Source organism: Cibotium barometz, chromosome 38 (genome assembly GCF_041138505.1).
Source record: "Cibotium barometz isolate CiBa-2024 chromosome 38, ASM4113850v1, whole genome shotgun sequence".
NCBI lineage: Eukaryota > Viridiplantae > Streptophyta > Polypodiopsida > Cyatheales > Cibotiaceae > Cibotium > Cibotium barometz.
Window position 1 is genome coordinate 32479443 of NC_141083.1, and position 25159 is coordinate 32504601.

The window sequence follows — 25159 nt, forward strand, 5'->3', positions numbered from 1 at the left end:
GCTCTTTGTATCCAAAAAAGTATCCAATTTTGTACTAAGCTTCCAATTATGGTACTGTGAAGTATATAGAGAAATAGCCAATTTGGTACTATGGATCAAGTTTGGTACTATGCAGGGTGCTTTAAGTGTGCCTGCATAGTACCTAAGGGGTTCCACAAATCCAATTTGGTGTTTTTGGGCACCACTCACACTTGGTAGTATTATACCAAATTGGGTTTTGGAAACAGATTGGGTGCTTTTAGTGAATACAGAAAAGTACCAAACTGGATGCATAGTACCAATTTTGACGCTTGTTTGTATCCAAAAAAGTACCCAATTTGCCACTATGGATCCATTTTGGTAATAAAACAGTACCAAATTGGGTACTATGGTTCCAGCTTGGTACATAGAACCAAATTTGGTGCTCTTTTGTATTCACAGAAGCACTCAATTTGTTACTATGATCCAATTTGGTACCATGCTTATTGTAGAAAAGTATCCAATTGGGTACTATGGTCCGCCTGGTAATAAAGAGAGCCTAATATGGTGCTTTTTTGCATCAAATTTGGCACTATAGTTTGATATCTGGCACTACAGTGCCAAATTTGGTACTTTAGAATGAGTTGGTGGTTTACAGTACCAAATTTTGTACTGTAAACAGCTTTGGTGCTTTACTCTTGTTTGATAGTATTCTGAGCTCTAATGTGGATCGTTTTTCGTTTAAAGGTGGAGCTCTACAAAAGATTTAAGAGCATGTATCCTGCGGTGAAGTTGTCACTTAGGTCCTTTGAGACACTCAAGCCATTTTTTGTCCGAAGATTGAAAGAGCGCTATACTTGCTGCTGTATTTACCATATCCAGATGGTATATGTCAAGGATGCATTCAATCAAATGCGCCAGAACAAGTTTGGGCATCACGGCAAAGAACATCCATGTACATGCTCCATTTGTGGTACACATAGTGAGGCAGGCCAATGTTCTGCAAACCAGGCTATTTTTCAACACATAAGTAACTTGCTGGATTTTATATTGTGCCCTCACCCTAAGGATCGTGAATATCATGCAAAGAGATGCTTGCTTGGAGAGTGCCCCAAATGCGGTGTACGAAAGTTGTCATTCTGCCCAGTCGAGATTGCAACAGATAGCAAGGAGGTGACTGTTAAGATATTCCAGGATGTGGGCACTGGACAGGTTAATGATGATGGAAAAGAGAAGAAGCGAAAGGACTTGGTCGTGGAAAGGATGAAAAGTGCAACTTTCATTCATCTCTTTTCAGATCATCTGAAAAGCTTCGTTAAGCACAACTTTATGTTTAGGTGGCAGGCCCAACAATTCAAAGACTGCTTGCTTAAGTTTCCCAGAGATGTTGTGGTATCTGTTGTTGATTTTGCAGAGAATTACAGCTTTAAAGTGCAAAATGAGATCCAGTCCATGCATTGGTGGTCAACACAGGTAACAATACTGGTACACATCTCTTATATCAGAAATTCAGTAGGAGCTATTGAGAAGACTGTGCATTTTTACATATCAGATGATAAGCTCCATGACACACTCTTTGTTCAGCATTGTTTTATGCTGCTTGACAACTGGATGAAACAGCAAGGACACCGTTTGCGTTATCATTGGGTATGGTCAGATGGTGCCGCTTCACAGTTCAAGGCACGAAGACCACACTATTTCATAGCCAGGTATTATCAGTTGACAGGATTTCTTATGATGCATAACTTCTTTGCTTCAGGGCATGGAAAAGGAGAGCATGATGGTGCAGGTGCTATTATCAAGAGAACCCTGATGCACGAAGAGCTAAAACCCGATGGCTAGCCCATGAAGTGTGCGGCTGATGTGGTCAATTTTTTGAACGCGAGGTTTCAGCCGACAACGAAAGGTGGAAGTGCCGTGTACACATGAACAAACATAGTCCAAAGCAGCATAGCACCAGAGTACCAAAGTTCCAAAAAGTACCAAATTGTGTTAGCAGTGCCAAAAGTACCAAACTACCAAATAGTACCAGATTGTGTACAGAATAGTGGCAAATCTAGCCAAACAGTATCAAAATCAATAAAACCAGTTGTGAAAGTTAAGGGATAAATACCTAAAAAGATGCCTTTCATCTTCATCCACCGAGGGAAGCAAGCATTCATTATGGCCATCAAGTTCTTCCTTTGGCTACATGACCAGAGCATCACGTCGCATCGCTTCCTCAAGTTGATGATGAAGTCCTCCGCATCAGGTCTCACGACACAATATTTGTATTGAGACACTTGCACACCTCGGGGCCTAATTCCATCTGGGAACGGGAGCTGCCACAAATCCTTGGGTGCTTCAACATAATCCTTCAGTAGCACTCCATTGACATCCAAAACAACAAGGCGCCTATTGCTTGCCATTACATCTATCGACATTGATGTATCCGGTGGTTGTTCATCTAGCCACCAATGGTCCCCTGTTGTAGTACCACTAAACTATATGAGTAGAAGAACACAGCCTTTTCACAAAAGCAAAGTTAGACATTGGGCACCAATAAAAGGTTACAAAATAGTGACAGTAGGACATAACAATTTACAAACACATTGACACCTTTCAAGAGTAGAGCGGCATGACACAAAACGCATCTACAAAAGCAAAATGGACTGGTATTTCAAATTAGTCCAGAAGCAAGTACAAAATGCTGTAACATCAGCTAATTTTTGCAGGCTTGCGGCTTGAGACCACGACCAATGGGACACTTTCTACATTTCATAGCGAAGAGCTCGAAGAGGGTGGCTGAATCATTGCTATCACCTGTTTCTAAGGGCGTTGCATAAGGTGTCTCCTCCGCAGCTCTGTCCTTCCCCACACCTTTTGTATACTCCGTGCCTTTAGGCAACTCTACACCTTCAGCCTCCTCTGCACCTTTAACCTGCTCTGCACTTTCAGTAGCTTCCCCCGCCTCTTTGGCCTCCTTTGTGCTTTTAGCCTCCTCTCTACACCTTCAGCCCCCTCTGCACCTTTAGCCTCCTCAGCACTTTCAGTAGCTTCCCCCGCCGCTCTGGCCTCCTCATTGCTTTTAGCCTCCTCAGTGTCTTTGGGCTCCTCTGCACCTGTAGCCTCCTGTGCACTTTGAGCAGCTTCCACTGCCCTCTTTTCGTTCTTCCTCCTCTTTCTACCTGCCTTGTCCTTTGCAGATGTTGATGCCGCAGCCAAAACCTCTGCCTCTGAGAGAACTTCAACTGTCACCTCCTCAGCACTTTCAGTAGCTTCCCCCGCCGCTTTGGCCTCCTCATTGCTTTTAGCCTCATCAGTGTCTTTGGGCTCCTCTGCACCTGCAGCCTCCTATGCACTTTGAGTAGCTTCCCCTGCCCTCTTTCCGTTCTTCCTCCTCTTTCTACCTGCCTTGTCCTTTGCAGATGTTGATGCCGTAGCCAAAACCTCTGCCTCTGAGAGAACTTCAACTATCACCTCCTCAACAGCCGCGGCATCTCTTCATTGTTCTTCTCGCCTTGGTCAGTCTCTTGCTCAGCAACCTCCTCAATCAGATCACTTCCCCCCTGTTCTTTCTCCTCTGGTCCCTTTTCGTCTTTGTCTCTCTCCTGCACTTCCGCTTTTAGTCGATCTTCCCCCATGCTTGAGTCTATAGCAGGCTCAGCCCCTTTCCCTTCCCTTGTGTTGGCATCAAGGTCTTGTAGTATTTTCTGCACTGACTTATAAGGATCTTCTTTAAACATGTAAGTGGCATCTGACTTACTGTGACTAGGGAGATCCTTCCTATCCATTGGGGTGTTGTCATGGGTGTCCGCACCGAAAGATTCTCAACCTACATATGCACAAAGATGAAAGACAAGATTAGATCATCAGTTCAAACAATATAAACATACAGTGTCCAGCACAAACACCCCACTTACTCTTCAATAATGACCTCCCTGACACCCAGGCCTTTGCCTCCGAAGGGATTGCGGTGTTGCAACGTGCCTTCACGCACATATCTCTTGTTCTCAACACAGCTGTAAAATGCAATGGATGGTACTGATGCCTACACGGAAGCATGAAGGTACCAACCACGTAAGAAGCCTCCACAAAGCCTCCCCACAGGCAACACAAGTACCAAACACATGAATTGTGTTGGCAGGGTCCACAACATGAGGCCTTGGAGTCAATGTATATTTCATCCCCCTCTTCACATCAGCACACAACTTATGTACAAATTCTTGATGGTCTTGGGTCTCCAAGCATCCATTGTGGAGCTTCACATACTCCATCTGCAAAACAAACATACTCTATCCACTTATCCACCAAAACAAACAATTATCAAGGAAGTACACAAGCAGTACAAAAACTGAACCAAAATAGGTACCATAACAGTTCTAAACAGCACTAAATGGATACAATGAAGTTTCAACAACTCCCAAGGCAAACCCAAGCAGAATAAAAACAGTACTAAAAAGGGTCGGATTGTACCAAAATAGTTTTAAACAACACTAAATTGGTACATGAAGTACCAAAAACTACCAAAACAGTACTAAAAAAGGTTGGATTGTACCAAAATAGTTTTAAACAACACAAAATTGGTACATGAAGTACCAAAAACTACCAAAACAATACCAAAAATGTAGCAAAGCAATACCAAAATAATATCAAATAGTAGCAGAATAGTACCAAATAGTACTAAAATAGTACCAAATAGTTACAGACAGTGCTAAAAAGGTAGCAAATCAGTACCAAAATAGTAGCAAATAGTAGCAAAATAGCACCAAATAGGAAACAAAACAGTACCAAAACAAAACCAAATAGTAGCAAAATAGTACCAAAATAGGTAACAAAACAATACCAAGACAAACCAATGACAAACCAAAACAATACCAAAAGGTTAACAAATCAGTATTCAAATAGTACCAAAAGGTAACTAAACAGTACCAAAACATGTAAATTATGCCAAAACAGTTGTAAACAACAATAATTTGGTACAATTAAGTACCAAAAACACACAAGACTCCCAAAAATACCCAAAAGACCCAAAAACTTGTCACAGTGAAATTCCAAACTAGTACCAAAATAGTGCAAAAAGTACCAAACGAATCAAAGAAAACAAAAAATACCAAAGATAATACCTAGATAGCACCCAAGACATATTTAGCACTACCATATAAGACCAAATAAAAGCTCAACTTCAGTACCAAAACACTTCAAAAGAGTGAGTACCACATGAAGCAAAGAAGCACAAAAAGTACCAAAGTTAGTGCCAACATTGAACCCAAGATGTACCTGCAATACCTTAAAGACTCTAAAACTTGTAGCTAGAAAGTACCAGCGCAGTATCATAATAGGTCAAAAGAGTTTCAAATGAACAGCAAAGCACCAAAAGTACTAGTCATGGGTGTAACCAATTATCCAAGACAACCAAAGGTGCCCTATTAGACTAAACTCAGTAACCTGAAAGTACCAAAACAGCACAAAAATAGTTCAATAGAGTACCAAATGAAATAAAGAAGCACCATTAAGTACCAAGAAAGGCACCAGCACAACACCAAGTGTTATAAAAAAAACCAAAACAAGTAAAGAAAGTACCAAAAAAGTTCAAGAAGTTCCAAAACCACCAAAAATGTCAGCAGATAAACCAATCAAGAAGTGACACATGCCAAATTGCCAAACCATGTGTAAATTAAACACTATCAACAGTCAAACACAATGCAATAGGCCAGAAATACAATACCTCCTACTGTTCAACCTTCGCTTGGAGCTTTTGGATATTTTCGAAAACCCCATGTCGTCGTAACAAGCGCCGACTTGCTCCCAGCTCAACCTCCACCTCTCTGATCTCTTCATCTGGAACAGGGATTTGTTGCTGAAGCTGAACAATGCGTGCTTCCAGGGTATTGATGTCTTCCATCAAACTCTTCGCCACGTCCTTTCTACCTTCATATACCAGTAGAGCTGGTCCTTGTTTGCTTGAATAGAGGCCTTCAGGCTTCTGAGGTTTGACCATCCTCCACTACCACCACTCATGACACCACTACTCTCACGGGGTTGTACTGTACAAAAGATTCTCAAAGATCTTAAAAATAGTTCCTAAATACAAACCTTTTACCCTCAAATTCCCCCCCCCCCCCAAAGTACCAAAAAGGTGGAAAAAGAATTGGCCCTTTTTTTGTACCACCAACCCTTGCTTTCACCCATCTAGATTCCAGACCAAATGAGTACATGTCATTACTTTCTTTTACAATCACATACGCATACCTTTACGATGTGGCCTAAACAAACATCATTTTATTATATCGCCACCATGAGAATTTATTGATTTTCCTCTTTTCCAAGGATTTAGACTCTTATTTATAGATAGACATGTCGCTTTTACCAGGCATTAACTATCTTTACTAGGCATTAACTATCTTTACTAGGCATTAAGGATATTTTCCACTTTTAACTCTTTTTTAAGTGATTCCTTTGAATCACTTTTGACTCTTTTTTAAGTGATTCCTTTGATAGTGATTCCTTGAATCACTATCTTTTTAAGTGATACCCTGTTATCACTAGCAGCAGCTGCATTTTCCTATTTGAGAGTTATCTCTTTTTAATCAAGTAATTCTAAACTACTTGATAGCTAGGGTCATTAGCACATTTTTCTTTTAAGTGAGCCAGCAACTCACTTTCTAGTTGAGTAAAACTCAACTCATTTATCATGGATGCTCGACTTAGAGCATCTGCCCCACGACTTTAAATTTTCCTTTTCTATATCTGATTTGAAAATCAAACTCCAGTGTAGGATTTCAACCCATCTAGCCTTCCTACCTTTTAACTCCTTTTGAGTACTTGACCATTTAAGACTTTCATGGTCAGACAATACTTCCAAATCGACACTATACGAATAATGACTCCAAATTTTTAAAGCATGTACAATTTCAAATAGTTCTTTTTCATAAGTTGAATAATTACTTTGAGCTTTGTTTAACTTTTACTTTCAAATAATTTAGATTTTTTGGGCCAATAATTTATTTTTCCTCTATAATTGAAATACTTTTCTAAGGTGCTCAATATATTCTTGTTCAATTTAACTAAAGGCTAATATATAATCATTAAAAGGCTAATATATATATTCTTGTTCAATTTAACTAAAGGCTAATATATAATCATTAAAAACTACCACAGATTTTTCTAAATATAGAATTAGTGAGAGCATTAGCTATACCAAAAGGCATAATTAAAAACTCAAAGTGCCCAAAAGATGCCCTAAAGGTGCTGCTTTTGGCATATGTTCAATTCTAACTTTTACTTTGATATCCAGACTTTAAATCTATGTTATTAAAATATTTAGCACCTTTGAATTGATCAAATAACTCATCTATCCTAGGTATAGGAAATTTATTGTGATTGAATTTAATCCACAATAATATATGCACAAGTGCATATATATGCATCTTTTTTCCTTCACCAATAATATTGGTGAAGTCTAGAGAGACTTACTTGGCCTAATAAAGCCTTGTTCTAAATATTCAACCAACTTCTTTTCAACTTCTTATATTTCTGTCAAACTTATTCTATAAGATGACTTACTAACTGGCTTTGAATCCTTTAAAACTTCTATGGGATGACCTATTCCTCTATTTGGAGGTAAACCTTTTGGTAATGTTTTCGGGAAAACATCTTTAAATTCTTCTTATAAACTGTTTAAATAAGAATTAACTACTTCGAGGAGGAAGAAGGGCATTGCTGAAATGGACGTCTTCGAACAACAAAAGGCTGTCTCTGATTTTGTGTACTCTTGGGGTAATCATGACCGTTTCATGAGTTACTGACGTCTGATGATCATGACTTTGAGAATATTCAATCAAAGAAATACATGTATGCTCAAAGTCAATTCCATCCTTGTTAGATAATATAGTGACAATATTATCATACAAAGGATCCTTCATCGTATCAAGAAGGTGTGTAACCAATTGAGTTCGAGGAATAGGATCCCCTCCAAAAAGCAGAAAGTTGATTCATAATACCTTTGAATGATTCAATATGTGACTAGACATGGATGTGCCTACCTTGAATTGAATTGAAGCTTGCCCAAAAGATTACGGAGATACAGAATCTATGTAACCGTTTTCTTCTCAAACATAGTGATAAGATAGTCCCATATAGCATATGACGTGGATAACGGATAAACATCTAGCATGAGTGAATCGTTAAGGGGCAGAAAGTATATACCTTATCACGACGAATCCACTGTGCATGATCAATTTTCCACTGTTCAAAAATAGGACCTTCGATAATAATAACATCATTTTGAAGTGGATCAATAGGTTGAGGAGGGCATGCAAGAATACCAAGAACAATATCTACCAATTTGTCTCCTTCCAAAATTAATAGCATCTTGTATTTCCAACCAGGAAATCCTTGGCCTTGGAAAAGAGGAACACAATGCTGCCCAGAAGGAAATCTGTTAACAAGTATGGTGTTTGCCATGTCGTGTTATGAGAACGCGTACAAGAGAAGATCTCAGAACTTGCAGACCATGTACGAGATATAAGAAACGTAGCCAAAAATAGGCCTGCACCAGACGATGAGCATAAAGTGATCGTGTAAAGAATAGAACGTGAACCAAAATTAGAACTCTAAAAGTGGAGACCTGTGTCTCATGCTCGTAAGCAAACTTAGAGGTCCATAAAAGATGAAAATAATAATAAGAAAAAGCATCGCGTTATGACACAACTTACACGGCAAGTTTTATATCTAATTGTAGCTTGTATAGCAAGCATCCGTCTGAAGCTTTCACGAAAAGCTTTGACGATCAAATCCTACTTATGACTCACAGACAACTACCTGTTTGCTCTCACAAAGAACCTATTTTACTGTTTTAGATGCAGTTTGCCTGAACTGTCCTAACTTTTGACTCAGAACTCCGATTGTTGATAAACCATTTTGATAGGATTCACCAACACTGTACCATCTATGCGATTTAAGGATGCGATTAAGAAACAATTCTAATTACAACAAGTGGAGCTATAAAATCATGTAGGCAACATATAATCAAAGAACCAATCAACCCTACACAAAACTATTACCAAGATCAATCTTGTAAGACATGAAATCATAATCAAATTGAACAAGAAGACGTAGATGCTTCCCTTATGATTAGAATCGCTCTGATACCATGTTGAGAGAGGGAGAGAGACGAGACAAGAGACACCACATACGCTCCACAATAATGAATCGTATTATTAGTCACATATATATAGGCTAGACCTAGGGTGAGTTAGGGCTAGCTATATATAGCTCCAACACATAGAAAAGGACGGAACAAAGAAGTGGTTTAATGAAAATCTAAAGGAAAACAAGGAGATCCATCTACAAACAAAGCAAAGAGGGCCTCAACACAATAATCAGCGTAGGAAGTCCAAATTACAAGTTACCCCAAAATGGACACCCAAACACTTATTGAAAACTCAAGGCTACTATGAGGGTAAGCATTATATTTGGATATCAAAACATAAATGTATACCACTGGTTTCACTATCGCTGCTTACAAATTTCCAAGTCTACTCAATGATGGATAAAAGCTTCAATAGCTCAAATGCCAACAAAGGGAAAACTATTGCAAAAAAACCTTCACCACCACTTTCCTAAACAAGTCTTAATCCTAAAGAGAAACCCTATCACAAGAGACATGGTGATTGAGTGAAGCTTCTACATCACAAAATGTTATAAAACCATTCTTATGGCTTTCCAAGCCCCAACCCCATTGATTTTCCTAGAGCGACCCACTATACAAGTACAAATTACATTGCTGCAAGTGTCAACTCCATCGCTCTTCTATATAAGCATTCTATATAAGCAAGAATCCATAATCTCCATCTGGTCTTATGAGAGTCCTTTACTGCCATTAAATCTAGAAATCAGCATGCCACGATAAGTAACAAAGGGAGTTCCTAGCCAACAAACACTGATCGAGCACGGTTGGAAGGGATGGTTACAAAAAGCCTACAATTTTTCTCGCGAGGTCAAGGTATGATAGAAAGTAGAAAGGGGAGACTTATGCTAATATCATTACTTTTACCCTCCATGTTTTGATCCTGGAAAAAGGTCATGTCCATATCAAGAGGGAGTTTGTTGGAAACACCTAACTGTAACGTACTCATATGTATGTATTTTTAGGTCCATTTGACTTGGCAATTTTTAGCATATGTATTTAATGTTGAGAAGTGGGAAATACTTAGAGGACATAAAAGATTAAGTTTAGTCAAAAATTTAGTAAATTTAGAGATGTCGATTGTTGGTCAAATTTGGCGCTTTTTATGCATGTTTTGTGGTGTCATTTGTAAGCAATTTATATTATATACTTAACCATGTTGGATAATGTAAATGAGGGTCATAGTGAGTAGTTTAGCCTAAAGGAAACTCGTATGGGGGTTTACATAATAAATATAACCGCACAACAGACGCTCGAAACAGGGCTCGGATACCAAATTGACTCTTATTTCAAAATAATTGTTAGTATTTAATATCTTTTTTTAGTTGGTGTATCATTAATTTCATTAAATTTAGATTTTATTTTATTTTTTTAAGAAAATTATTTAAGTATCAATAATTTTTTAATATTTTTTAAAAATTAAATATCTTGTAATGGTTATTTGGACAAATTTAATTTTTTTCAAGAAAAATTTGTATATATGATGCCTTAAAAGAAGTTTAGAGGCATAAAATCAGATGTGTCTCACTTGAAAGTGTTTGAGTGTATTGTATATGTGCATGCTCTTGATGAAGTCTTAAGAACTAAGTTGGATCCAAAGGAAAAGAAATGCATCTTTATTGGTTATGCTATGGAGAAGAAATGTTGTAGATTTTATAACCCTACCACTCGTGAGATGCTAGTAAGCAGAGATGTTGTCTTTAATGCGATATAGTATGCACCACCAATGAAGGCAATAGAAGATGTAGATGTCCAAAGCAAGGGGGAATGGCAGTGGTGCCATTCTTCACCTCAAGATGATGGGATGTGAGGCCTTAACGATGGCACCACTGCCATTCTTCCTTGCATCAAGGAAGAATGGTAGTGGCGGCCCGCCATTCTTCCCTTCAAGGTGAGTGATGGAACGTCTTGAGAATGGCATCACTGCCATTTGGTGGGTGTCACAAGGAGAATGACAATGGTGCGGCTTCGATTCTCATGTCCTCCCATCACCTTGAAGGGTAGAATGACATGACTGCCATTCTCCCTAGCATTTAAGGAAGAATGACAGTGGTTCCATTCTCCCTTACATTCTAGGAAGATTGGCATTGGTTCCGTTCTCAAGGCCTACTATCATTGCATGGGGAGAATAGTAGTGCTGCCATTGTGTCTTACATTCAAGGAATGGGGGGCTGACAATTAGAAGTAGTTAGAACTCAGTCTGACAGGTTGAGCATTACTAGTGGTCTAGGTGCCAGTTAAAAACTGTGACATGTAAGAAGGGAGTTGGCCTAGATCAACTGAGGCCTAATAGGGGTTAGTTGTGGGTGTTTAGGAGTGGTTTTGGTCTCTTTGTATTGAAGAGGAAAGTTTTGAGTTAGGTCTGACTGTCAGCACAGCAGAATTGAAGGAGAAGATATTCCTAAGTTAGTAAACCGTCAACACAGCAGCTGCTATCAACTGTGGGTCTAAAGAGGTAACATAAATTCTATCAGTTAGCATTGCTGGAGGTAGCTAGTCTAAGCTCAAACAAGCAGTAACCATTGTAATTTTTTAGAATCTCCTTCACTTTTTGTATTGACTATGCTGATGAGAAGGCATAATGAAGTGAACTATATAAGGAAAGCTTTTCTAGTAGAGTCAAAACACTCACCTCCTCTATTGAGAAATCCATAGGAGTCGATGGCATTGCAACTATTTCATATTCCGTGTTTTTTCTACCATCTAGCCTAAAACCCATACTTCCATCCTCTAGCTAAATCAGTGCAAAGACAACTCTATATCATCAAACCCTAGCTCCTTTGAGAAAATTACCATTTTTTTTCTTAATTTGAAAGTTTTCTTTAAGATCTTCCAAGGTCACCTCACAAAATTTAATGTCATACCTGATATAGTAAGAGACATTAATTGTTCCCTAAAGAAATACTCACATATGCAAGCATTGCAAAGCTAGAATTGTAGGACATAGTATAAAGAATGCCAAGAGTAAATGAAACATAGCTAAATACACAATGTAATTCTCAACTTTTGAATAAAGAAACCCTAGCTTAAAATGAATGCCAGGAGTAAATAATCTCTAGCTTAACATGCAACATTATCCTCAGCTCCAAAGACAAGAAACACTACCATAAACCAATCATAAACACCTGGAGCTACTAGGAAAAACATGTAAAAATAGAAATAAATAGCTTTTTAATAATAATATATGAGTAGCTAATAATAAATATTCTATCAGATGAATAATTATAGCATTTATAAGTTGTCCATTCCTTGGACACCTCATCTTTAAATATTAAATATTCTATTATCAACAAAAAAATATTATAGGGGGGAGGTCCAAGAACTATAGTTGGACTTTAAAAAACATGTGTATGCTAATAAATGATGGTAGGTATAAATTGAATGTCACCTTCTCAAAATTTTAAATTATAAAAATATATGTCTAATTCCTCAAAATAAGTAAATTATAAGAATATGACTTATTGCAAGGAAATATGCTCAAATTGTTTGAGAATTTTTGGAGCTAATGGCGGTGAGATATGAATTTTTTATTGGACCCCAGTCTGCCCACTTTTTGGCAAGATACACCTAGTCTCTTCTCACCTCCCTTACACATTCATCACCTACACACTTACTCATTCCTTTCTCACTCCATCAAACCTGCAAACTTCATGTCCTCTCTCACCCTCTTTACCTTTGCCCTCTCCTTCCATCTCCATTTGCTCTCATATCTACTCTACACCCATAACTCATCTCCATTTCTCTCCCTACTACTCCCATATTACTAAATTATTTTCCCAATCTCAAAAAATACATAAAAATTCAGCATGAATGTATCATATTAACCTCTGCAAACATGGGGTTTTTATCTACAAAAACCCCCATGTTCTTCACCTCAATCAACTTTTGTGGCGTCGAATGTAAGAAGGAGACCGGCGGGCGGTTAACTTAAAGATTTACACATGGGAGAGTCCAAGCTTCTTTGAGCTTTCAACCACACAAAGGATCTTTCCAAATCTTTACTCCTCTCACTCAACCTCTCAGCCCTTCTCACCCATTTGTACATTGTACTACTAACCTTTTATAGTGATTACTAACTACTAACCACCACTAACATATATAAATAAGCACCCACTCTACTACTTTTTGAGTAGGCATTACTATAAGATATTTGCTCAAACCTCTACATCACACTCTCCTCTCATCTTCAATAATTCTCTCACCTTGAGCCCACATCCATGTGACTCAAGGGATAAGAAGAGGCCCACTCTCATTCCAAAATAAAAAATCCATAATCTATGATTTCTCATAATAAAATTGATTACGCTTAATCCTAATTGGGGCTTCTCAAACCTATAAATAGAGCCCCTCCATTCCTTGTGGAAAGGGGGATTACACACATTGTACACCACTCCCAACTCTAGTGTGTAAGAAGATAGTGAACTTGTGAGCTCTCTCTATACATCAATACCTTTGATTGCATAGAGAAGCTTGATTGCATAGAGAAGCTTGAAGCTAGTCATGTCATTGTGAGGGCTTGAGTGATGCCATACTCCCTAGCATAATTGTATCTTGCCTTGTTGCATAAATAAGATTAGTAGTTTGGGTGCAATTGTGTACAAAATCTTGGACTCCTACATCTCCAACGTTGATTTAGCAAAGCGGTCCGATGTTTCATTTAAGGTAAATTCGATCCTTGTATTTTGTGGTGTGATTTTATGCTTGGCGGCTTGAGGACCTGTTTTTGATTTGTTGCCTTTCAATCCATGGTAAGAGGGTCGTATGGTGAGAGGGCTCCCGTAACCTTAAGACCATGTGTATACCGACAACAAAATCAAGCTTATATTGTCTCTCTAAGTTCTTCTCCAAGTTGGGTGTGCATCTATTTATGTTATGCTAGTCTCCTACACACACAATATCATATGTTATAAGTGTTTGTTGAGGGTGTGTGTGCCTTTTGATTGATGTATATGGTTAGCTTGTGTTGATTGGCTACAAGGAAAGATCTTTGGTGTCCTAGTTCACACACATAACTAGGTGGTGCCCCTTTTCATGTTGAGTGTGTGGTTTTGGGGTTCTTATGTTTGTGTTGCGTTGTGCCCCAAGCCCATTGAGCAACACGGGAGCCTTGAGGAGTGCTTAGAGGCCGCTCTTCTTGTTGCCCGCCCGGACTGCCTCACTATGTAAGCACAATGGAAATGTTTGTGTGAACTACCCCTATGGCTATGTGAACATAATTTTTTATGTGAAAAGGTCCAGGTTGAGATGAGGAGAACCAATAATATGGGTTCCAAATTTTAAAACACATTAGTTAATTAGTTGAGGCAAGGGAAACGCTAGGCTTAGTTTTATTAACGTCAGGGCAACCTTAGGCTCAAGTGGGTGACGTGTGGAGATTATCTGGAATCTTCCTCGGATCTGTGTGCATCAAAATTCGTGGGCACTTGTGCATCCGATTTTGTGAGCATCCATCATATTATTCATGGGTGCTCATCTTCATCAAATTTTGTGAGCATCAACATTGGTGGGCTCTCCTCTTCATCACATTTTATGAGCATCAATGTTTTGTGAGCATCAACATTTGTGGGCTCTCCTTAGATGAGATTTTGTGGCTGCTCCCCCTGTTAGCTAGGTAAGATAGCCTTTATATATTCAATATGCATTGTTAACAACGGCTTGATTTCAGTAGATCCAATTCCTTATTATAGTCTTAATTTTCATTGTGCATGATTATATGTACAGAAATCTAAATGCAGGTTTATGTCTTATATACGGTTGGTTATACAAAGCAATAAGTTCAAGGCAACATGTGTCTAGTATATATCCATAACTATCCGTTGATGTCTTGTGTCACCATCATCTGAATGCAATTCGTAGGATCTGTTATTGTGTGTGTGCTTGGCTCATAAGAGCGTAGGCCACTAATAGAGGGAGAGAGAACATTGTTTGAAAAGGACATGTGATGCAAGTGCAGATATATGTAAATATATATACATGCATACATACACACATATGTAAATGTCTATACAGGATGAAGAAAAAAAGTGAAATAAATAGTAACTTTGCATAAGATCCCTCCTATAGCTTCATCAAAGAGACCTGGCAAGGAGAGAAAGCAAGCAACAAGGAAGGATGGGGCACTTACTACTATAGGTGTGTGGAAGAAGACAAGCAAGAGGAAGATCTCGCACCAGTGAATGTGGGTGTAGGCAAAGGGGACCCTATAGCATTGGTCAAGCATATTGATCTTGGTGATTGGTGAGGATGATGACAGTCTTATTATTGAATTTAACATTCAATTGGCAGGAAGAGGGGATGTTATTGCTACTTCATGTAGATTAGTGTCCTAGGATACCACTTTGCAGGTTAATTTCATATGCTCGTGTGCGAGGTATAAGGAAGGAGGTAGAGTCTTTAAAGCTTTCCTTTCAATATGAGATGTACTTGTTGCCAGAGAAAGGGGCCTTCATTATTTCTCTTTTTGCAAGAGCAATGGTGAGAAGGTCAGAGCCACATACGACACAAAATTCACTTGGTCTAAGTTGTGGAAAAAAGTGGGTAAATAGTTTGAAAAAGAAATTTCATCCAAGAAGGAATGAAAATTCATTAGAAAAGGTGTTCTTTGTTTGGGAAGGCAACTACCTTACCACAACATGGATGTAGGCCATCTTGGAGTTATACTCTAAGAACATAGATAAGCACGTCAAAGTGATGTCTACCTAGATTAATTTAAGGAGCCAAAATCCTATTAGCCATATCTCCACTTTTTCCAAGAAAACCTCTCTTTGCAACCATCTACAAAGAGAGAACCATATAATTTTTCTACTTAAGAGAAATAATTTAACAGAAATAAGAATAAAGAGCAAGTCATTTACCCCTTATATTCCACATCCCTAACCAGCATAGCATATGCATCTCTTGCAATTTTGGAGCCTCTAATAACTTAAAAAATATAATTATTTTCTTGATTTAGCAACATATCTTGCTTTTAATAACTAGACATACCTTTCCCCTACGATCACATGTCTTTTTGGCTTGCTGTTTTCTCTCCACTTATTCCATTTGGTCAGCTGGTAGACTTTTGTCATTGCTACTTGCTAGCTTTAGCTCGTTAGAGTACTCAAACTATAGAATATAGCCAATAATAAAACTTATATCTTAAGAAAAGTACATGGAAGACTTGCCTAACCATCTACCATTGCATATTGTAACCTCTCTCGACAAGGGTTCACTATATGTAAACTCTCTATATCACGTGCGTTCAAGGCATAATTAAAAAACCCCTTATCTGTAAATTTTATATGAATAAAACACACCCTTTTTCTATTCAATCTGTAAATACCTCCTTTAAATGGTACCCTTCTGTATGTAAAAAATGTGTTAAAAATAAAATTTTAAAAACCCCTTCTATTGAACCCACGTGCTATGCTTACATATTTATGAGTGACTCCCCCTCCCCCCTGAGTAACATCTTCATATAAAGAAAAGCACATTGCTTACAAAACGTACTTGGAAGACCTAGCCTAGCCAAGTGACCTTGTGCAAAAGAAAACCATGTTTGCCTAGCCTTTCTTTTCCATTTTTCAAGCAACGTGATCTCTTCTTGGTTCAAAGAGCTAATGTATGTCTTATCAGCTTCACATGTTATTTATATTTATTAAAACATCATGCAGACTAGGCTTGATCACATCATGTTCATTAAGCCTACATTAAGCACATCCAACTGGCAGCCTTTAGATTCACAATATAGAAAAGCATTCATAAAATATTCAAAACAATCACATAAAGGTGACTTATGTGATGTGACATTATAGGCAAGCCAACAAAGAGATCTCAGGAACTCTCCTTAAATTAATCTAGGTAGACATCACTTTGACGTGCTTATCTATGTTCTTAGAGTATAACTCCAAGATGGCCTACATCCATGTTGTGGTGAGGTAGTTGCCTTCCCAAACAAAGAATTTCTTTAGGTTCTGTTTCTCTTCTCTTTCTATGCTCCATTAGGCTTCATTAGAATTGTAGTGCATTCCCAACAAAGAAAAGAGCTTCAAGATCTACAACTAGATCATGTGGGCGAGCATTCATTACAAGTAAGTATAGAGATCTCAAAAGCTTGCCAGTGTGGGTGGAGCAGAGGAGCATTCATCTTCTCCATTTCCAGAGGGGAGTGCTGGAGACCAACAAGCAAAGCATCTAGTCAAAGAAATGATGTGCAACATCAACTGGCAGTAAGCTAGTGCACAACACAACTGATGAGTGAGAGATTAGCGACCGAAGAAAGGGGAGAGAGCAGCTATGTGCAGTATTGAAGAGTGAGATATTAGTGAAGAAAGGGGAGAGAGAGTAGCTGACGCACTGTGAGCAGCATCGGTCACTTGTGAGCAGTACAGTGATAAACCTGTGAGCAGTAAACAAATCGCTAGTAGCAAATTGGAGGCCAAGCAGGTAGCCATATCTCACCAGACATAGCAGCCATCACATCACCAAGTAGTCGCGCATGCAACTTTCATTGCTGTACCAGCAGTTGGCAGTGTAGTGAGACTACTGTAACATCTCCAGCTCATCTCCATCAGCGCAACCGGGAAGAAGCGTGGAGGCGGCCGTTGTGAGCAGAGAGAACCAACGATCACCAGCAGCCCCATGAGCGCAGTAGAAGAATAAGATTGGGAAAAAACGGGAGTGGTTGGCCACAATGGTGGACCCTCCAAAGAGTTGCCACTAGATTTGACTTTGGTGGGTTGCTACTTGGAGACCATATAGTAAGAGGATAGGAGGCACTTGTTTATGAACTTAAGAATTATAGATGCCAAAGGTGAGGTGAATTTATGAACTTAAGAGGTAGAGATGCCAAAGGTGAGGTGACATCGACTAAAAATTTAGTAGATGCAAAGGGGAAGAAAACAACCGAGCTTGAGCAAGCAGCTCAATGTAGCATATTCATGTATGGATTTCTTAGTGAGAGGAACTTTAATATATTGTAATTATCATTAAGTGTGTCTCATTTAGATACTTAAATCGCATTGTGCAAGACGAAAAATGGTAATAAATTCCACTTTCTTGCAATGGGTGGACTCATGTAAAGAATACAGCCCATGATGAAAGACCATGGATACTCCCAAGAGAGGTCTAGAAATAAGAAACAATCTTGACATAACATAGAAAAGATAGATCATGTTTGTAACATACCTCCGTGTTTAACCAAATTATGATTAAAGACAATCTTAAGTTTTGGATGATGCTACAAATTTCAGTAATAAATTTCAGTAGGTTTTCATTAGTTTTTCAGTAAAAATTCTAGGTGTTAAAATTAAGTGAAAATTCAAGTTTGAGTTTTCTATTAGTTAATATGCTCAAAGGAAGCCTTTAAGTGTGTATATAGACATGAAAATCAAAATTTGACAAAAAAGTAAAACATGACCTACTTTTGGATTCGCCTTTTACATACGGTCGAATTTGGTAATTCTACACACGTAAGGTTGTAGACCACGCACGTTCTCATAATTTTGAATACCCAAATGACTAGTTTCTAATAACTAATCACAAAGTTATACTTGTTGCAAGTTCTAGCCCTGATAGTAGATCATCCAAGAGGCTGGCAAAATTTGCAAATAGCACTTCCAGAGCTTCTAGAGAGTAGATTTAGATTCCAACCACTCAAGACATCATCAAATATATGAGTAAAGTACACATACTAATTATTTTGAGATTAATTAAATAAGTTGATAATCGAGAATCCGATTTGATTTATGGTACACTTAATGATGCATAGTTCTTGACATTCTTACTTATAAATACTCAACTTGGTCTATGCGACTCATAGAATAAACACTTTTAGTGGTAAAGAATTAGAAGATAGAATACTTGACTAGTTTTACTAAATTTTGAGTATAAGCTTCACGAGGGGCTATTTTGCCAAGTATTTATCTTTCTGTGTGTTTAGAATTAGAAGAGTGTGTGAGACTCTAGAAAGCTAAATCCCTTTTGTTTTTGAGTTATTCAAGTGCAAAGTGGGACACTTGGATGTTTTTGATAGTTTTATGCTAAAAACACAACTTTGGCCATTTTAAAGGCTCTCAAAAAGACCTTAAAACTCATTTTTTGGAGAACCATCATAGCGATATGTTCTATAGAGAGTTAGAATATTTAAAACTTTATAGTTTTGACTTTTTTTAGTTCTAAATATATTGGAAGATATTACTCTCCCAAAGAGACCAGATGTCAAGCTTTGCCTTAGAAATTGCTATCAAGATTGACTATCTTGTCTATATAGACCGGATGGACTAATGCGTAAGCATAGTTATGACTTAGCTATAGCGACCAGAGATGATCTCACTGGTTAGAATGTGATAATTGACTATATTAAAAACAAAGATTCATGCATGACTTGAAAGAATTAAAAGACTAAGAGTAGTTAAGGATTGTTTGAATTAAAAGCTAAACTTGATTTTGATTGATTTGAATATGCTTTTCTTGAAAGATTGTGGCCAAGAAATGAGTGTAAGATGATATGTATAACTTGTGATTGCTTTGTTTTAGAATGAATGATTGATATACATGTATATGATGAGACTCGACATGAGAATTATATTAAGGCCAGATGTCCTTAGACAGGAATGCCAGATTGTGAACGAGATTGAAGCCCTTTGGGAGCCTTATGGTAGAACCTAGAGAGAATGAGAATGAGAATGAGATGAACCCGGGATGACCGCGAGATGTACAAGGGAGGTTAGGTGGAATAGGAAAATGTCCTAGATCTATTGGTCATTATGACTAACCATGTTGTCGAGCATGGTGATGATGATGACAAAATCTTTGAGATAGAAACATATATGGAGATTGATTAAGATGCTATGTTTTAATTGATAGAGATTTATATTATGTAAATATTTTTTGAGATTCTATGATTCTTTGCTTATGAGATAAGAATCTTTGGATATGGCATGCATGCTTGTTTTGCTATTTGAGAGGGTTGATTTAATTGTATTGCTATGTAGAAATAGCATGATTAAGTGAGTTTTAATATTTTCTTAGATTAAGTTGAACGAATAAAATATAGTTAGACTTGGGATTGTCACAATGTTGATATTTTAAATTTACAACTTTGGTAAATCCATGGCATTGATAAGTACATTTCTAAGCTCTACTTTACTATCTTGTAGTCGATATTAATGTTGAACCATCTCTAGAAGATAATGTAACTAATGTGGACAAAGAGGTGTCAATTCACAATTTTCCATCACAAAAGTATTAAGAAGACAAAATGTAATTACCTTTTTACGCATGGAATCAAACATCTAATTTCGAATGCATCCTTTTCCATGTGACACCATTCATTCATCCTCATCGTTATGCATGAATCTAGGCATAGATGGATCAATTTCTTTCAAATATTTAGAGATGTATATGAGAGATTCTTGCACCAACCATCCCGCTATCGTGCTTCCTTCTAGCCTTGCCCTTTGCCTCACAAATCCCTTCAAGGTTTTCATGAAGCATTCAAGAAAGAACATCCACTAGCTATGAACAATGCCACATATAGCCACCTCATCCACTATACTAGAAGGTGCAATTGAGTTGTGAGTATGCTTCTTGGAAATATTTCTTCAATCATACACACCACCTCAATTGACTCAACTCGAGCCTTCTCAATGGAATCTGGATGAATCCCCTTTGACATTATCTGCCTATTCAACAAAGGAAGAAATGATAAATTAAAGAAGAATAGATAATTTCAAAGCTATATGTTATATAACAAACACACAAATCTATAGTTTTGATTGGAACTCACCTTGTCAGTCCATCTAATTTATAAATGACATTCCGAGCTTTCTCTTCTCCGCACCCACCAATTGATATTGGAAGTATGAACTAGTGAAATCAATTTTTTAAAATAATAAAAGATCAATATAAAGTCCACACAACATAAACGAAGGAGTGCCAAAAAAATAGATATAGTTATGTACGTACCTCCATCCTCCTGTGCCAATCATGTGATTTGAGATGATACAATTGATCCTCACCCTTCTTTTTTGTTATTGTAAATGCACCCTTTAATGAGTACATTACACCAGTTGGTGTATGAAAAGATGAAATTTGATTCTTGACATTCTTTTCCTCTCACCTTGTTAACTTCCTTGGCGCCTTTGGTAAAACCACCTTGTCATTGACTACCCTTGGCCATGCATTTTTCATGCGTCCAATATCCTTTAGGTTATCCCTTATTGCATGGGCTTCTTTTTTACCAATTAGATGGTCCCAAATCATTGATGCCACATTCTTAAAAATATGCATTGGATCCAAAAGTTGATTTATTCTTAACTATGTCCAATATGGTAGACGATAGGAGATTGAGTACCTTTTCATGCCCACGAGTGCTATGATGGGAGTCACCCTCTATCTCTCATCCCACTCTCCATCTCTCCACCTTCCCTCTAATGGAATTGTAGGAGGCAATGCCACATGGCTTCCCACTCTGCACCTCTCATCACAATCGAAGAAACCTTTAACGAAGCATAATTAGGGTGGTTTGGAGGAAGAAATCGATGATGTTCATTATACACCACTTTCTTTAGTGCATGTGCTCGAAGGGTTCACTTAAAAATATGTAAGTGTAGCACGTGAGTTCATCAAGAAGGGTGTATTATTTAAAAAAAGTTACAGAATTATATTTACAGGAGGGGTTTTTAAAACTAATTTTTTGAAAAAACTGTAAGTTTATGAAGAAAAAGGGATCATTTTATTCATAAAATTTTGTAAGTATAAGAGGTTTTTTAAATACCCCTTGAACACACATGATACATAAATTTCTTAGAGGGGAACCCTCCGAGTACATGTGCTTGTTTAGATACACAAATTGGACATGCATTATATCCTGCAATTGTGAGACCTACGAAATTGGCATGTAAGAATTGAAAGTTAATAGACATTACAATACATTAGAGTTATAAATGAATCATTTGTACATGCTTAAATAAGAATCAATTTTTTATGAGTACGACGTACCTAAGAACTGTGTATAGCCCAAAAAATCATGCATAGTCCATATCAAGATATCCTTAACCATTGCATTGAGGCATGAAATTGGACGAGAAACATCATGCACTCTTATGCCTCTCCATAATTACTCAAGCTCACCAATCAAGGGCTTAAGGTATATGTCTATATTCTTTACCTTGTGCTTTCCCGGCAGGCACAAGAAGCGCAAGTATCACATGACCCTTCTTGATGGACATCTGTTAAGCGTTTTTCTGAGAGATGTTTTGGGCTTGTGTACATATGGAATGTGTGGCGTGTGAAGAGTTTGGCTTTGAATGCATTGGCAGGTGTAGAGCGTGGATGGATTTGTTTTGAGCTTGTGCAGGCCTGTCCGAAGTAAGGTCAGCTGTCTGCAGGTGGTATCAGCCGTTCGATGGCTTTGTTTGTGTGCGCATCCAAGAATTAAATGGGCACTCGAAGCTGTGTTTGAATGTGTGTGGAAGCATGGGAGCAGTTAAAAGGTTGAAGGGGCCAATGTTGCCTTTAAATTGGTGTGAAATGGAAGGTCTTGGTGGCCATCATTGAAGCTCTAAGAAAAAAAATATAATATAAACGTGGCCAACTAAAGCAATAGCCACGTAGAGTCTAACCGTGCTGCCAGCGCAGACGTTCGGGAAGGTGGTCGCAGAGAAAGTCGGGGGCTAGCTGGTGAAGAACAGCCGCGGAGAGAGAAAAAGACTGGCCACAGAGGATCACAGAAAAGTGAGAGGGGCTGGAAGGCCACCTCTGTGTGCGCTCGACAGTCGACAGGTGACAGGCTGGTGTCAAGGGCTCTTGGGCGTGTGCAGCCGCCACAGGCACACAGTGAGGAGGCTTCTTCGGTGAGCTGCAGCCAGGCGGACAGAGCCGACACGAAGTGGTGTGGCTGCCTAGAGGCTAGACACGGGGGCCTCCCTTGTGAAGTGTAGGGACGTGGAATCTGCTCTGCAGCTGCTGGTGTCAAAGGCGATTGGCATGAGACAGCGAAAAGGGACGCGTGAGAAGTGATAGGCTGGCGGAGGCCTTGGAGGTGATGATAATGACTTGGAAGTGGAGGTAAAGAAGGCGCAGAGCAGCTGGGGCACTCAGTAAGGGTGATGGCCGTCTGCAACAACAGAGAGGAGCAGAGGCTAGGCGAATAGCTGAAGACAGGTCGAGGGGAGCCGCCTCAGAAGTGATGGCTGCCAGAGTAGTGGTTGAGGTGCATGTGAAGTTGTGGCTGCGATGGCAGGTGGTGCCAATGTGTGAGGGGAAACCGTGACTGAATAGAGAAGGACAGAGGATCGTGCAGAGGCTGGTGGGGCTGATAACACGTCAAAGACAGGGGTTCAAGGGACAGGTGGTGCTTGTGTTTGTTATGAGCTGACAGAGGATCAGCACAGACAGAGAGAGAATGGTGTTTGGGTAGATGCGCTGCTGGCGACACACACAGAAGTGATGGGCTGCAGAGAGAGTTGAGGGTTAGCTGGTGGGGTGCCCTCTGAAGAGTGAGTGGCCGGGTTCTTTCTGGTGTGATTGGCACAGCAGGCAGGCGAGAGGCTCGCGGTGATTGAGGATGTGGTGTATCCTCAGCAGTGACAGAAGTGAGTGTTTGTAAGTTGTGTGAGTAAGGCTTCTGTGTCGGGAGAAGCTTGTATGAAGAGTTTTCTGGGAATATATTGCTGGGTGTTTGCTTTGTCTATGGTGCCCCTGTTTGGTGCTGTCTTTCTGGCGTGGGTGGTGTGGTGAACTGTAAGAAGTGTTCCAGCCGGTGGCTGGTGGTGCCCCCGTTCGTGTTGTTATTCCAAGTTTGGGAGGTGAAGGGCTATAGAGGCAATGGTCTTTTTTTCTTGTTTTCACCTCACATTCTTCTGGTGCCCCCACTGAGGATAACTCTGGTGATGTTCTTTGCCTAGAAGGGCGTATGTCCCACTGAGGAGAGCTCAAGGATTGTTACAGGTTTTCATGATGTGGTCTTATCCAGAATTTCATGGCAGGAAGGGTGAAGATGTGTGTGACTTTTTGGAGCAGATGGAGCTGGCATGCATTAGCAATCATGTCACAGATGAAGAGCAGGTTCTGAAGCTGATAAAGATTTTCTTGAAGGGAGATGCCCGAAGCTGGCTTAAGGATTTTGAAGCACAGGATGCGGCATATGAGCTACATGGTGTTTTGACCTTAGACAGGTTGAAAGAAGGCCTTTTGGAGCATTTTCAGCAAAAGCGGAGGATTCTAGTGTGCTTTGGCAAGAGTTGAGCATCTTGAAGCAGGTCCATGGGCAATCTTGAAGCAGGTCCATGGGCAATCACTGGATGATTTTGTGCATCTTGAAGCAGGTCCATGGGCAATCGCTGGATGATTTTGTGCAAGTATTTACATGTTTGTGGGGTAAGTGGTGTATGACATTTAAGCAGGAAGTTCCTCCTATGTTTCTGAAGAAGAGCTTGTTTATTGATGGTCTGTTACCTCATTTGAAGGTCAGGGTTGAGTTGAAGAATCCCAAGTCATTTGATGATGCAGTTAGGGTTGCTAGGGAGAAGGAAGGCAAGATTTTGAAGCAGGTGGAGATGGGTATTTATCCGTATGAAGGTGTTATGTCTGCAAGGGATATGCATGTGAATTTGGTTGAGGTGGATAAGAGTTCTATGCAAAGTTTGATTAGACAGGAGCCTCAAAGGCCTATACAGGTGCAAAGGGGAATGTTCTATGTACCTTCTGGTTTTTTTCCAAAGTCTTTGAAGCATGTGAAGGTGGATGAAAAGCAGGATGAGGAATCTAGGTCAAAGTTTGAGACTTTTGCAGATGAGGAGTTGCCAGTGGATTCTTCTTTGGATTTGGACGTCATAGCTGTACAGGACAGTGATTTGGAAGGCTCTATTGGGGATCATTTGCATTCGGATTTGGATGATATGCATGCACATGGAAGCAAAGAGGATGATGCCTTGGGATTGGCTGATGATAAGAAGGAAGAGGAGCTGGATACAGAATGCTTTGAGGATGATTCTTTGCCAGATTCTATAGGGGAGGAGGATGGGGTAGAGACTTGTGATGAAGTGAAGA